The 10,142-nt window shown below is 35.3% G+C and overlaps 1 protein-coding gene across 7 annotated transcripts in view; it reads right to left on the bottom strand.

Moving 5' to 3' along the window:
* DNM3 (dynamin 3) overlaps positions 1-10,142 on the bottom strand; it is a 584,407-nt gene that overhangs the window by 181,418 nt on the left and 392,847 nt on the right. The window lies entirely within an intron of this gene.

Here is a 10,142-nt window from a genome sequence, read left to right as displayed (position 1 = left end):
GGAAATAATCTCACAGGAAATCTTCAGTGCCTATATGAATAAATTTATAAAATTATACTGAAGGACAAAGCTAAACAGAAACAGATCTTGAATAAGAATCCCACTATTTGAAGTTGTAAATTCTCTTAAGATTAAATAACTATAATATAATCTCAGGGAAATTTTTCAATAAAATTTTGTGAGAAGTAACTTGACAAAATGATCCTAAATTTTATTTAACAGAACAAGCAAGTGAGAGTAGCCAAGAAATTCTAAAAAAGAAAAAAAACCCACAATGACATATGTAAAAACAGAGATTAACAAATTTAAATGTAATATAAAAATTATATATAGGAAGCCTGTTGTAAAAGTCAATTGACAGATCAGTTGAATAGAAAACAGTATAGAAAGAATGAAACAAAAAATGAGAATTTAGTTTGTGATAAAGGTAGTATTACAAATCAGACTTTTGAATAAATAATTTTAGGAGAATTGGGTTCCATCTCTCACCCCCAACCCCAAAATAAATTTTAGATGGGTCAAAACTCAAACTCCCAAAGTATAATTTAGGTGGTAATTTTGGTAATATTGGAGTTAAAAAAACTTTTGATATTTGACACAAAAACTTATAGCTATAAAAGTCTCATGGATATGAGATGCTTCACAACAAACTAATGGACAAAACTGGGAAACAGATGGCAACTGGAGAAAAAGTCTGGCCGAATATATGGCTAAAAGTTAATAAGCATAATATATAGAGAGCCTAAATCTGCTTAAAAAAACAAACACTAACAGAGAAGTGGTAGTTTTAGTAGTTCTCAGATAATAAAATACAATAAAACATAAGACAGCAAACTTCACTAATAATCAAAAGGAATGCACACTAAAATCGCATGTGTGTGAATATTTGTACATCAGCATCCCATATTGTTCATATAAGGAGAAATAGATATTTTATACATTCTTGGTTGGAATGTTAATTGGCACAGACTTAGGGAATGTGAAAATATCAAAATTTTAAAATATCAAAAGTTTAAATGTATCCATCCTTTAACTCAGTAACTCCATTTTCCTTTTTTAATAATATAGTCTAAAAAAATACTTGCACAAGTGTACATATAAGAAATGTTACTTGCTTCATTATTGTTGAAAACATGAACTGTCCATCAACTGAATACTAGCTGAAAAATTATGGTACATATTAGTAATAGCCAATATTTATTTAGTGCTTAGTCTTCTAAGCATTTTATCATAATTTAGCACTTAATCTTCCCAATATTATGAATTTATTCATTGGAGTTTAAAAATGAGTATGTATGATAAATCCATACAAAAGAACACTGGGTGACTATCAAATAAAGTGATGTATCTAAATTCAGTGAAAAAAGGACCAAAGTTTTCTTGATTGAAAGAATCGAGTTGTAGAATAGCATGCATGGTATAATTATATTTCTTTTTAAAAAAAATTTTTTTTTTAATTTTTATTTATTTCTAGGAGAGAGAGAGATAGACAGCGTGAACAGGGGAGGGTCAGAGAGAGAGGGAGACACAGACTCTGAAACAGGCTCCAGGCTCTGAGCTGGCAGTCAGCACAGAGCCCGATGCGGGGCTCGAACCCACGATCCGCGAGATCATGACCTAAGCGAAAGTCGGACGCTTAACCGACTAAGCCACCCAGGCGCCCCAATTATATTTCTATTAAATGATATATATTTACATTCAGAAGAGAGATGTCTAAAGGAAGGGTTAATAGTGTTTTTTTCCTGCACAGTGAGATTTTGGATTTTTTTAACTTCCTATTCTTGAACTTTTTACACAAAAATTGTTCTTCAGATGAAGAAATTAGGCACCTCATACTGGTGTAGTCATGCATTATCTTTTCCTCTATGTCTGGCTTATTTCACTTAGCATAATATATTCAAGTTCATCCATGATGTTGGGTATTGGATTTCCTTAATTTTTTTAAACTGAATAACATTGCCTTGTATGTGTATACCACATTTTCATTTCCATTTATATGTCAATGGACATTTAGGTTATTTCCACATCTTGGCTATTGTGAATAGTAGTTCAATAAATATTGGGGTGCTAATATCTCTTTGAGATCTTGACTTCAATTCTTTTGGATAAAACCCAGAAATAGGAGTACTGGATCCACATATATAAGGAATATAAAATAGACAAGCTCATAGAATTAAAGTAAAATGATTAGTGCCAGAGGTTGGGCAGCAAAGGATATGGAAATTGCTAATCAACAGACATAAACTCAATTATACAAGATGAATAAATTCTAGAGATCTACTATACAACACTGTGCCTATAGTTAACAATATTGTATTGTACCATAAAATGTGTAAAAAGGATAAATCTAATATTAGGTGTTCTTATTGTAATAAAACAAAATCTAAAAAATGATGTATTTTTCATTTTGAGAAATGTAAAGCTAATGAACCTTTTTCTAAGTTCCATTTGATTCTCCTTTACAAGTCCTATATCTCTCTCCTCTTTTTATACCTCTATATTTAGGCTTCAAAATAGATTTCATAGACCTTTACCCTTACTTACCTTTATTGTCCTAAGGTTCCCTAAATGTGGGATGAAACAGAATTCTTAGAATTGCCAGTCAACATGCTACCAACTTGTTAATGCAGTTTTATGTGAAAATACAGTGATGTGGCCATTTAGTAGTTGCTAGTACAGACTTGAGAGTAGAAGCTATCAAAACACTCAGAGAAGTTCAGAAAAGGCCTTTTTGTTCATACCTGCTGCACTAGAGAAAAATAAAGACTAAGCTGAGGAGACTAGAAGGAGGTATGTGAAACCAAAGAAAACAGTATGATGTAATGGAAGGAGAACACTAGAATAGATGGCAAGAAGCCCGGGTTCTAGTCCTGGCTTGGTCAGGTCACTTCATGTAAGAAAGTAGAGGTAAGACTTGATCCTTGGTTTTCAAACTTAGATCACCAGCATTCTAGGGTTTTTACAGATATGCTCCAGGGTCCACCACAGAAGCTGGAGAGCCCTAAGGCAAGGGGGCTGGATCCTGGGCTCCCCTGCTTAACTAAAACAACTCCATTTTTATTTATTTCATCTAATGGGATTTCCAGAAAGATTTTGATTGAATAAAGAGTTATAATGCTTAAAAACAGAAGAGACAAAAGTTTGAAAACCACAAACTAAAGCTGATGTCTGGGGTTCCCTATAGCTTTAAGTTCTTGTTTTGAAATCAATCTATGCTTCAGAATATATGTAAGTAAGAAGTGAAATGCAGTTTGCCCTGAAGAGAATTTCCAAGTCACTGAACATCAATCATGAAGAGGCTCTGTTGATAAAATGTGGCAAGTTTGTTTTTTTTTTTTTTTTTTTTTTTTTTTTGCTCCCCTCAGGTCAATTTACCATCTGCCTCATCTTCATCAAAACATTAATTTCAGCTTAATCCCCTTTCTTCCTCTCTGGTGGTAAAAGGACCTGGCTCACTTTGAAATAAAACAAATAGAGTGCAGCTATGCTTTCAAATGCAGGGTGCTTTCCAATTGATTATTATGGGGCTCCAGATTACTAAAATGAACAAAGTAATTTAGCTCTTTTCAGAGACTCAAAGTCTAAAAAACCACTCAATTAAAATAAACTAAAATTTATTAAACATATTGAGTCTTTACTATGTGCAATGGACAGTGCAAGGTGTATCTGGTGATAGATACATGAAAGACCCTGTTCTCAAATCTAGACTCTCTGGGAAGAGGGGACATCAGAGCTATGCGACTTCAAAGGAAAGATGTGCCTCATTGGTGGAAGGGATGTCAGAAAATGTTTTTAGAGTCTTAAAAGTTGGGCAGGATTCTCTTAAGTATAAGTAGGAGGACAGGGTAATTCCTAAGAGAATGTTAGATGAAGAAGTTTAGAATTAACTCAATAAGCAATGTGACAGTTTGGTGAACGTGTATGTTTTATTAAGATTAAGCTGATATTGAAATAAGTCAGGCAGAGAAGGACAAATATCATATGTTTGCACGTATAGGAGGATTAGGAGGAACTTGACGGAGGAACAAGGGGGAGAAGAAGGACGGAAATGGTGGGGGAAAGGGAGAGAAGCAAACCATGAGAGACTTTTGAATGCTGACAAAAACTGAGGACTGATGGATGTGGGGGGAGGGGGGATGGGCATGGAGGACACTTGTGGGGATGAGCACTGAGTGTTATGTGGAAACTAATTTGACAATAAACTATTAAAAAAAAAAAAAAAAAAGATTAAGCTGATATTAGAACACAGTGTAAACAGAAGAAGGCGGACACTAAAACCTAAGAAGAGAACTGGGATACTGGGTGCTTCACTGTCCAGATCAAAAGGTGATGAAATAGGATGATGGCAGTGGAAATACTAAGAAAGTGATATTGATGGACACCTAGAACGGACTTCCAGAACTTAGAGAATGGCCAGAAGTACATGGTAGAACAGGTAGGAAGCAATTTTAAGAGTCAAGGAAGAAGACAACTTGTAGCTTGGACTAAGGTCATTAGAAAGTAGAAGGAGAAGAGCATGAATTTTTGAAAATTATCTACAGATAAAAACTAACATGGATTTAGTGATGGATTGGACATGGAGATGATATTCACTGAGATAGGGAACAATAGATGGAGATGATTCATAGATTCAGAGAAGCTGTTAATTACATTTTTGATATTCTGATACTGAGGAATCTAAGACATCCAAAAGGAGCTAGGGTAATGGGGAAAAGAGTGTTCTCTGTTTGAGATATGATTTTCTCAGAGGAAAGTTAGATTTCTTTTTTCCTAATGTTTATTTATTTTTGAGAAAGAGAGAGAGTATGTGGAGTTTGAATTCATAAATGGGTGAGATCATGACCTGAGCTGAAATCAAGAGTCAGATGCTCAACCAACTGAGCCACCTAGGCACCCCAGAAAGTTAGATTTCAATGAATACAAAGAACTATAAGAATTAATGGGTTAAAAGTATAGGATATATGGTAATTTTTCACAAAAAAGTAAGTATACAGTGGGGCCTGCAGATGTGTCTGTAGAGACACAATTTAAATTAGATAATTTGATTATACTCTGGTTGATAGAAAAAGAAATTGCTACTTAATATGAAAAAAAAGGAATGTGAATAGGTCTTTTTCAAGATTTTGTTTGTTTACTAGTGCTTAACGAATGAGTGAGTTATGTCTCTTCTGAGATCTCTGACGAGTGGAATTTTCTCTCCATCACATGTTTGAATGTTTAGAACTCTGTTAATGTTCTATTTAGTTCAAGTGGTTATATGTTGGTTCTTTGGCGCCATTGTCAATAATAAAATTCAACAAAACAAAACCCTAAATATGGCTTTGTTTTTCTCTTTTTAAACATATCTGATTCTCAGCCCAAACCAAATCCCAAGTTCTTCTTCTCATGTGGGAGACAAGTGTAAGTGACTGGCCACCATTAAAATGACTTTACTCACTATACCCCACTGACCTTTTCCTAACTTATCTCTCTACTCTGCCTTCCAAATCCTTGCCTTTCCTAATATCTATTGTCAATTTCCTTGATACAAACTTCTGTCCTTAACCAACTGCCTATTATACTCTCATTCCTTCCCAGGTGAAAAACCAGTGAATCTGTATTTTTAACAAGTGTCCCAAGTGATTTGTGACGTTAGGGAAATTTGAGAAAATCTGTATAGAGCCTCTTTAGGGACCATCTTCAAGATGCAGGAAAAAAGCAGCCTGAGCCATGTTCTTTTCATGTGCTATACGCACATTATCTGAGCTTTATTCTTTTCATATGAGGCTTCTATATATTTTCATCTGAAGTAATACATATTATTGCTCAAAATACTTGAAAATTGTGGTCATGGATCCATTGCCACTTCCAACTTCCTTAGTCTCCTTATCCATTTCCCAGGTCAACAGTACACTCACAACCAGATTAGAATCCCTCAGCTACTTGATGATTAAGAATTGAGCTTTGAGGTACCTGGCTGGCTTAGTCAGTTGAGCTTCAACTCTTGATTTTGGCTTAGGTCATGACCCCAGGGTAGTGGGACTGAGTCCTGACTTGGGCTCCACATTGAGCATGGAGCCTGTTTGAGATTTCTCTTTCTCTCTCTCCCTCTGCCCCTACCCCCTGCTCACATACTCTCTCTGAAAAAATATAAACGAATGAATGAATCAATGAATGAATGAATAAATAAATAAATATATAAATAAATAAATAGTAAAAAATGTAATTGAGCTTGATTGAGGGGCAAATATGTGATAAGGCCTATTTTATGTGTTAAGAATACAACACTGAACAAAACAAAATTCTTGCCTTGCCTTACTTTCTAAGTGGAGAATATAAATAAAAAAGGAAAGAAGTTGTATTTAAATCTGTTTTTCTCTTAGAGGTTCCAAAGAAAATGGAGTTTGTTAAATGAGTGGAAAATCACACATAGTATAATAGAACAACACTAATAAAGAGCCAGAGAAAAGTTTACTTTTGATTTATTCTCTAAAGTATTTTCTAGGCAAAGTGAAGAGGTATATAAGATACAGGAAAGAGATTAAATGTCTTTAAATAATCTTCAAGTATGGTTGAAAGTGCCATTCTAACCAAATGATATTCTTCCTCGCATGCATGTTGAGGACTTCTAGTAGGAAATACTTTGTTATCCTAGATCTATTCACTGAGCACTCTTCAAAGTAAGTAAGTAAGTAAATTAATTAAATTTTTAGAGTATTAGAAAATAATGACTGCTATGGAGAGAAATAGAGCATGAAATGGAGAATAGGGAATTGCAGAGAGAGAGTGAGGATGAGTGACAAGAAGAGAGAATGCACTTTCCTTCTAAAAATGGAAGACAAAAAGCTGATAAAAAGATGACCATTGAGTGAAGACATAAAGGGGGTCAAGGAAATGAGCAATGTGGATACCTGAAAGAAAAGCATTTCCAGACACAAGAAATCATAGTAGATGTGTAATTAGCATTAGTAGAACGAATGGATAAAAATGTAGGAAGTGCTCTATCAATGTGCTTTTCTGCTCGTGGAGCCATCCCTTCTCTTCCTGTTGTTATAGTAAATGTTGTGTGCTTTAAATAGAATCACCACTTAAGACTATGGTATTCGAACCACCAAGAACATTCATTCTGGATATGATCTAATGTCCTCTCCACAGCTGAAGAAACTGAGGTAGAAGAGAGCTTGTGACTTGCCTGATGTCAGAGTGCTACTTACAAGTAGGATGGAGCTAAAACTCAGGTCTTCTAAACTTGAGCCTTACGTTCTTTCAGCTGAAAATATCTTTAATATGTGAACCAGAAATCTAAAGTACATTCTTTTCAAATTATATTTTTCATATAGATGTTTTATTAGTGAATATGTGCTCAGACTAATGGGGGCAATATCCTTAACAGTATATACTGCTTGTGAGTTCCCACACTTCCACATGTCCCAACAACGAGAAAAGATGATGAAATAAAGGGAGAAAAGAGGGGTGGGGGGAAAGAGAGAAAAAAAATGCATGAAAAGTAACATCATGTAATCCAATCATCTTTCACATAAACCCAAATCTTTCTAAACCCTAGGTCTTTCCAATACATTGCAACAATACTTTCAATTTCTCACCAAAATTCTGAAATGGACTGATTACCTATCCCAAAATTAAAATTTTCATTTTCTTCTCCTCTATGGCACTATTTTAATAACAAATAAAGGAAACACCCATCATTGTCATCAATTAATGGAATTTCAACCAGCTATACTGTGATAGCTTGATGTTTTAATATGATATCTCCTCTAACTTCAGATCCAAATTCCACCTGGTCATTCCATCCAGTCCCACTTAGACACACTACTTTCCCTTCTCATCCTATTTGGTAATGTGATCTCCATTTCCTCTACCATTTAATCTTCCCTGAGAAGCACTGCTGTTTCTGACATCTGTTCCCTTCCCATCCGTCTCTGTGAACTCTGAGATAAAGACAAAGTTTTCAAGAAATGTAAAGCTCATCTGTCAACGTACTTCCCCTGCCACCTGTCAGAGGCCTCACTGCCTTTCCCTTGTGCACTCTTAACTCTATACCCACTTTTCTTGTTGAGCTCTCTTTGGAGAGTTCTCTTCATTCTCTATTTTTTTCCCTATTAAGTCTTTGTGTATTGTATTTATGATTACTCCCCATTGTCATAATTTTGCATACAGTTCCTATGACATCATTTCTGCTGCCAGCCGGATACTTCAAGAAACTTCTACCTAGTCCTAAAACTCAAAGGCTCAACTTTAGGGTTTAACCTATAATCTGGGTATTTGAAGAGTTCCCACAGCTGCTACAGCTGCCAAGATGAGCATGGAAGCAAACAATCCTTTCTCTTCAATGACCTCATCATATTTGTTCACGCCCTTAAAATAATTAGGCTGGATTAGTGCAATGAATTCTGGGTTTAGGGCTATCCTTAAAGACCACCTGTGAGATTTAGTTAGCCCGCCCACTTTATGATACTGGTCAGATGAGCCATGTTCTACTTACTCCATACATCTAATTTGTAACCTAGAAAAAGTTAACTTTATACTGAATTTCTAGAAAAAAATTTCTGCTTCATGTGTATTTTCTCAGGGTCTTCTATTTTGAGAGTAAAATTAAGACAGGTTTCTCATGGAAAATGTACCTTCTTCCCCCTCCACCCTTACCCACTAGGAAAAAAAGAACAAAAACCAAAGCAAAACTATCTGAACAGCTTCCTCTTTGCCAGGGAAAACAGGTCAAAATTAAGGAGCTGCAGGTTAGTTTTCCCTGACAACAAGGAGGGCACAGAAAAGTGTTCCCTGTTATGAACTCTTCTGTATCTTTGCCTCCATTCCTATCCCCCTCTAACTCCACTTGGATTGAAGCCATTGGATTTTGACCAGAGACAGCACCACTGTGAGAGGATTTTTCTCACCTGAGGCTCATCACCTCCAAGGACACATAGCCACACACAGTTGTTTACATCTACTTATGCTCTCTCTTAGTTCTAGAAAAGAGGAGACTCTATCTCTGCTTGCATAAATGAATTATCACTTTTTTTGCATTATGCTTTGTCATTTACAGTCTATTTTCCATAAAGGTTTTAATTTTTATACTTCCAGATACCGTACCTAGCATACTGTAAACTCAAAGGAAGTTTGTTGAAATAATTAATTTAATTTATTTAAACCAGAGTAATATATGCATGTGATAACGGTTCAAAGAGTTTTGAAGAGTATGTGAAGAAAAGTAGGTCTCCTACCACATCCTTCTCCACATGAAGAAAAAACTTCTTTAAATTTCTATGTAGATCTTCTGGTGCATAATCCTATATAACATGCTTAGAGTTTTACCTCTTGATTTAACCACTTTACAAAATAGCTACCAACTCTTCTTTTTAAAGGAGGCTTTAGCTCACCCATAATCCTCCTTACAGTTCTCCTCCCAGTGGTTGATGGTTGTGGAAGCTCACATTTCTGGAGGTCCTCAGAATCACATGTCTCAGAATTGATTTTTTTCAGAATTTACAAAGGTAATATTATGTATACATCATAGGCTGCAAAACCCACACAAGTGTTTCCACAGTAAATTTTGCTAACAGTCACATTATATGGAACATATAAAGATTAGAAATAAGGGTGCCTGGGTGGCTCAGCCAGTTAAGCATCCGACTGGCTCAGGTCACGATCTCACCACTCATGAGTTCGAGCCCCACATCGGGTCCTGTGCTGACAGCTCAGGGCCTGAAACCTACTTCGGATTCTGTGTCTCCCTCTCTCAGTCCCTTCCCTGCTCGCTCTCTCTCTCTCAAAAATAAATAAACATTAAAAAAAATTAAAGATTAGAAATAACTTCATATTGGTGCAAATCAAGGTTTTGCCAACAAAAAAATTGCTGAAATTTGTTATAATCAACCCAAAGTTTACATCAATTGCTCAGTCCTCCTTACCCATATTCAGATTGATTAATATTACCAGAGTAACAAAATTCAGTTCCCTCACTTTTTAAACTTCTTCATGTACTTAATCCAAAGCCAAAATATCCAGTTACTTATTTTCTATCAATCTCATTATTTAATTCTGATTGGGCTACACCATTGTTCTCTTTTTAATTGCTCTTCTTAAGTAAGAGTCTGGCCCAATATGCTATTGTCTTTTTTTTTTTTTTTTTTTTTTTTTGTTTT

This window comes from Crocuta crocuta, unplaced genomic scaffold (genome assembly GCF_008692635.1).
Source record: "Crocuta crocuta isolate KB4526 unplaced genomic scaffold, BGI_CrCroc_1.0 scaffold122, whole genome shotgun sequence".
Classification (NCBI taxonomy): domain Eukaryota; kingdom Metazoa; phylum Chordata; class Mammalia; order Carnivora; family Hyaenidae; genus Crocuta; species Crocuta crocuta.
Note: the sequence above shows the minus strand (reverse complement) of the source record. Positions and strands in the feature narration are given on the sequence as shown.